The sequence below is a fragment of the Balaenoptera borealis genome (genome assembly GCF_965194805.1).
Source record: "Balaenoptera borealis genome assembly, chromosome: X".
Lineage (NCBI taxonomy): Eukaryota > Metazoa > Chordata > Mammalia > Artiodactyla > Balaenopteridae > Balaenoptera > Balaenoptera borealis.
Genome location: NC_138881.1, coordinates 109,872,735 through 109,879,146, shown reverse-complemented (window position 1 = coordinate 109,879,146; position 6,412 = coordinate 109,872,735). Strand labels below are relative to the sequence as shown.

General features: G+C 34.4%; 1 protein-coding gene across 15 annotated transcripts in view; it reads left to right on the top strand.

Moving 5' to 3' along the window:
- The window catches only part of IGSF1 (immunoglobulin superfamily member 1), a 453,756-nt gene that overhangs the window by 414,017 nt on the left and 33,327 nt on the right, over positions 1-6,412 (top strand). The gene's annotated exons all lie outside the window — the stretch shown is intronic.

Sequence of the window (6,412 nt, the reverse complement as noted above, 5' to 3'; positions counted from 1 at the left end):
TTAATGTATTTCAGGAAATTTTTAGATCTTACTTCGTGTTTATGTGTACTTTCTGTGTTTTTAACCTTGGAAGAGATACAAATTATTTACAGCCAAAATTAAAATTACATTAAAAGAACTCAATCTAACCTTATTACCTTGTGATAAACATGAGCCTTAGAAAAGCCTCTCTGTTGATGTTTTCCATTTGAATGATTTCCAGCAGATGACATTAAGTTATAAGGTGATGTATTTATAAAATCACAGAATGGTCTTCTTATTTTAAAGGAAATTCAGGTTGTTGTTACCTTTTATTTTTCTCCCTAAACTCTGAGGGAACACAAATTCAGTGAAAACTTTCTCAATCTGGGATGCCTAATTTGTACATTTCCAGTTCTGCTCAGTTTATGTCTAGTCCTGTATATCTGCTAACAATACTATTCAAGAACATCTTTCAAAAGTATCATAAGTTATGTCCATTATCAGTTATAATACCTATATTATGTATGGCATATCAACATTCAGTCCAAAGACACCATTGCCTCTGAACAGATTGTTTTTTCTGCAATTAGGTGCTGTGTACTAAGCTAGCTAAGAAAATAAGACTTGACCCCATATACCGAGGCTCTATTTAGCAGCACTGTTGTGAAGGTAAATGAACAAAATGGATCTATGAGCACTTTGGAGGAAAGGAACAATAGTGCAATATATAGATAAAAAATTATAATAAAAATAATAACAGTCATCAGATCTGGCCTAAGGGAAATTGGAGAGCAGAAGTAAAAGCAATTTCACAAACCTCATATAACTATCTTCTTTTTGTTGTTGTTGTTTTCTTTGGTTTCCATGGTGAACTGTATTTGCATAAAAGGCTCACCATTTGGATTAACTGCCCCCATTAGTCCAACATTTCACTCCACCTCGCTATCCAAAAGCTCCCTACCAATTTTCCATTTAACCAAATATCCAAATAAATGCAACTAAACAGCTAATTCGTTCAGAAAAATGGTCAAAATAAGCATTAAGACTTGACTATCTCAAGATGATTTTGAAGAAGTTGAGCAGAAGATAGCCCTTGAAATGATACTGTAGGTAACATGGCCAATTGTGCAAACTATGAATGGGTTTCTTCTGGTACAGTTGGCAACTTTAGGAAGAATAGGTTGGCAGTGCCAAAACAAGGAAAATTGACAGAAATAAGTGTTGTAGGAAAAGTGGAAATTTGATGCTTCTGATGATTATTCTTCTTTATCATATTTAAAATTGTAATATTGCCTATTTATGAATTGTAAACTAACTATATGAACTATAAATGATGCACACTATATATATCTAATATATAGTAGATGTGCATTGTTTATAGTTCATATATACATGTATATATACATATATAAATATATATTTCCTCTGGCTTTTTTGCTTTACCTATTTGAACTAGTGTTTTTTTCCCTAATTTTAACATAAATTTAGATTTAGAGAAATGTTGCAAGATTAGTATAAAAAATTCCAATTCCGAAGTTTTCTCAGATTCTCTAAATTTTGACATTTTAGTATATTTGTTTCCTCTCTCTCTCTCTGACCCCCTCCCTCCCTCCCTCCCTCCAATTTTTCCTGAACAATTTAAGAGTAGGTTGAAAATATAATATCCACATCACTCATATATGTATGTGTGTGTTTCTTAACAACAGGGAATTCTGATTATTTTTTAAATCTACCCTAAAATGTTACTCAACTTTTTAAAACTTCCAGCCGTAATCACGAATTATTTGTTGTCACAGCAGAAAATACAGGGATGAAGGAAAAAGAACATCACCAATAATTCTCCACCACATAAAGAAATGACCAGCATGAATATTTTGTCTATTCTTTGAAGTGTCTTCTATGTAACTTTTATGGGCTATCACTCGTAATATATGTAAAAAAACATAACATTTCTCAAATGCTTTATAAAAATAATTTTTTCAAAACCAGCACACGATACCTCATCTTTTGCAGTGAAAAATTATTGACATTTCTCAGTTTAGGCTGAAAATTCCAAGGCAAATTTATGTCTCTCACATTTTCTCTCCCAGTTTGCAGATTCATTGGTTCTTTTTCTTTTTTTTTTAACATCTTTATTGGAGTATAATTGCTTTACAATGTTGTGTTAGTTTACGCTATATAACAAAGTGAATCAGCTATATGTATACCTATATCCGCATATCCCCTCCCTCTGGCCTCTCCTTCCCACCCTCCCTATCCCACCCTTCTGGGTGGTCACAAAGCACCGAACTGATCTCCCTGTGCTATGTGGCTGCTTCCCACTAGCCATCCATTTTACATTTGGTAGTGTAGCTATATCAATGCCACTCTCACACTTCATCCCAGCACACCCTTCCCCCTCCCCGTGTCCTCAAGTCCATTCTCTATGTCTGCGTCTTTACTCCTATCCTGCCACTAGGTTCTTCAGAAACATTTTTTCTTTTTTTTTTAGATTCCATATATATGTGTTAGCATACAGTATTTTTTTTTTCTCTTTCTGACATACTTTACTCTGTATGACAGATGCTAGGTCCATCGACCTCCCTACAAATAACTCAATTTCGTTTCTTTTTATGGCTGAGTAATATTCCATTGTATATATGTGCCACATCTTCTTTATCCGTTCATCTGTCCATGGACACTTAGGTTGCTTCCATGTCCTGGCTATTGTAAATAGTGCTGCAATGAACATTTTGGTACATGACTCTTTTTGATTTATGATTTTCTCAGGGTATATGCCCAGTACTGGGATTGCTGGGTCATATGGTAGTTCTACTTTTAGTTTTTTAAGGAACCTCCATACTGTTCTCCATAGTGGCTGTATCAATTTACATTCCCACCAACAATGCAAGAGGGTTCCCTTTTCTCCACACACTCTCCAGCATTTATTGTTTGTAGATTTTTTAATGATGGCCATTCTGACTGCTGTGAGGCAATACCTCATTGTAGTTTTGATTTGCATTTCTCTAATGATTGATTAGTGATGTTGAGCATCCTGTCATGTGTTTGTTGGCAATATGCATATCTTCTTTGGAGAAATGTCTTTTTAGGTCTTCTGCCCATTTTTGAATTGGGTGGTTTGTGTTTTTTTGATATTGAGCTGCAGGAGCTGCTTGTATATTTTGGAGGTTGATCATTTGTCAGGTGCTTCGTTTGCAAATATTTTCTCCCATTCTGAGGGTTGTCTTTTCGCCTTCTTTATGGTTTCCTTTGCTGTGCAAAAGCTTTTAAGTTTCATTAGGTCCCATTTGTTTATTTTTCTTTTTATTTCTATTTCTCTAGGAGGTGGGTAAAAAAGGATCTTGCTGTGATTTATGTCATAGAGTGTTCTGCCTATGTTTTCCGCTAAGAGTTTTATAGTGTCTGGTCTTACATTTAGGTCTCTACTCCATTTTGAATTTATTTTTGTGTATGGTGTTAGGGAGTGTTCTAATTTCATTCTTTTACGTGTAGCTGTCCAGTTTTCCCAGCACCACTTATTGAAGATGCTGTCTTTTCTCCATTGTATGTTCTTGCCTCTTTTATCAAAGATAAGGTGACCATATGTGCTTGGTTTATCTCTGGGTTTTCTATCCTGTCCCACTGATCTATATTTCTGTTTCTGTGCCAGTACCATACTGTCTTGATTACTGTAGCTTTGTAGTATAGTCTGAAGTCAGGAGCCTGATTCCTGTAGCTCCGTTTTTCTTTCTCAGGATTGCTTTGGCTATTCGGGGTCTTTTGTGTTTCCATAAAATTTGTGAAATTTTTTGTTCTAGTTCTGTGAAAAATGCTATTGGTAGTTTGATAGGGATTGCGCTGAATCTGTAGACTGCTTTGGGTAGTACAGTCATTTCCACAATGTTGATTCTTGCAATCCAAGAACATGGTATATCGCTCCATCTCTTTGTATCATCTTTAATTTCATTCATCAGTGTCTTATAGTTTTCTGCATACAGGTCTTTTGTCTCCTTTGGTAGGTTTATTACTAGGTACTTTATTCTTTTTGTTGCAGTGGTAAATGGGAGAGTTTCCTTAATTTCCCTTTCAGATTTTTCATCATTAGTGTATAGGAATGCAAGAGATTTCTGTGCATTAATTTTATATCCTGCTGCTTTACTAACTTCATTGATTAGCTCTAGTAGTTTTCTGGTAGCATTTTTAAGATTCTCTCTATATAGTATCATGTCATCTGCAAACATTGACAGTGTTACTTCTTCTTTTCTGATTTGGATTCCTTTCATTTCTTTTACTTCTTGATTGATGTGGCTAAAACTTCCAAAACTATGTTGAATAATAGTGGTGAGAATGGGCAATCTTGTCTTGTTCCTGATCTTAGAGGAAATGATTTCAGTTTTTCACCATTGAGAACGATGTTGGCTCTGGGTTTGTCATATATGACCTTTATTATGTTGAGGTAGCTTCCCTCTATGACTACTTTCTGGTGGGTTTTTATCTTAAATCGGTGTTGAATTTTTTTGAAAGATTTTTCTCCATCTATTGAGATGATCATATAGTTTTTCTCCTTCAATTTGTTAATATGGTGTATCACATTGATTGATTTGCATATATTGAAGAATCCTTGCATTCCTGGGATAAACCCCACTTGATCATGGTGTATGATCCTTTTAATGTGCTGTTGGATTCTGTTTCCTAGTATTTTGTTGAAGATTTTTGCATCTATGTTCATCAGTGATATGGTGTGTAGTTTTCTTTCTTTGTGACATCTTTGTCTGGTTTTGGTACCAGGGTGATGGTGGCCTCGTAGAATGAGTTTGGGAGTGTTCCTCCCTCTGCTATAATTTGGAAGAGTTTAAGAAGGATAGGTGTTAGCTCTTCTCTAAATGTTTGATAGAATTTGCCTGTGAAGCCAACTGGTCCTGGGCTTTTGTTGGTTGGAAGATTTTTAATCACAGTTTCAATTTCAGTGCTTGTGATTGGTCTGTTTATATTTTGTATTTCTTCCTGGTTCAGTCTCATAAGGTTGTGCTTTTCCTAGAATTTGTCCATTTCTTCCAGGTTGTCCATTTTATTGGCATATAGTTGCTTGTAGTAATCGTTTATGATCCTTTGTATTTCTGCAGTGTCAGTTGTTACTTCTCCTTTTTCATTTCTAATTCTGTTCATTTGAGTCTTCTCCCTTTTTTTTTTCTTGCTGAGTCTGGCTAATGGTTTATCAATTTTGTTTATCTTCTCAAAGAACCAGCTTTCGGTTTTATTGATCTTAGCTATTGTTTCCTTCGTTTCTTTTTCATTTATTTCTGATCTGATCTTTATGATTTCTTTCTTTCTGCCAACTTTGGGGTTTTTTTCTTGTTTCTCTAATTGCTTTAGGTGTAAGGTTAGATTGTTTATTTGAGATTTTTCTTGTTTCTTGAGGTAAGATTGTATTGCTCTAAACTTCCATCTTAGAACTGCTTTTGCTGCATCCCATAGGTTTTGGGTCATTGTGTTTTGTTTTTTTTTTAACATCTTTATTGGAGTGTAATTGCTTTACATTGGTGTGTTAATTTCTGCGTTTTCATTTTCAATTGTTTGTATTTATTTTTTGATTTCTTCTTTGGTTTCGTCAGTGATCTCTTGGTTATTTTGTAGTGTATTGTTTAGCTTCCATGTGTTTGTATTTTCTACAGTTTTTTTTCCTGTAATTGATATCTACTCTCATAGCATAGTCGTCAGAAAAGATACTTGATATGATTTCAATTTTCTTAAATTTATCAAGGCTTGATTTGTGACCCAAGATATGATCTATCCTGGAGAATGTTCCATGAGCACTTGAGAAGAAAGTATATTCTGTTGTTTTTGGCTGGAATGTCCTATAAATATCAATTAAGTCCATCTGGTCTGATGTGTCATTTAAAGATTGTGTTTCCTTATTTATTTTCATTTTGGATGATCATGATCTGTCCATTGGTGAAATTGGGGTGTTAAAGTCCCCTACTATGATTGTGTCACTATCGATTTCCCCTTTTATGGCTGTTAGCATTTGCCTTATGTATTGAAGTGCTCCTATGTTGGGTGCATAAATATTTACAATTATAACAATTGTAACAATTTACAATTGTAACAATCTTCTTCTTGGATTCATCCCTTGATCATTATGTAGTGTCCTTCTTTGTCTCTTGTAATAGTCTTTATTTTAAAGTCTATTTTGTCTGATATGAGAATTGCTACTCCAGCTTTCTTTTGATTTCCATTTGCATGCAATATCTTTTTCCATCCCCTCACTTTCAGTCTGTATGCATCCCTCAGTGTGAAGTGGGTCTCTCGTAGACAGCATATATACAGGTCTTGTTTTTGTATCCATTCAGCCCGTCTATATCTTTTAGATGGAGCATTTAATCCATTTACATTTAAGGTAATTATCGATATGTATTTTCCTATTACCATTTTCTTAATTGTTTTTTGTTTGCTATTGTAAGTCTTTTCCTTC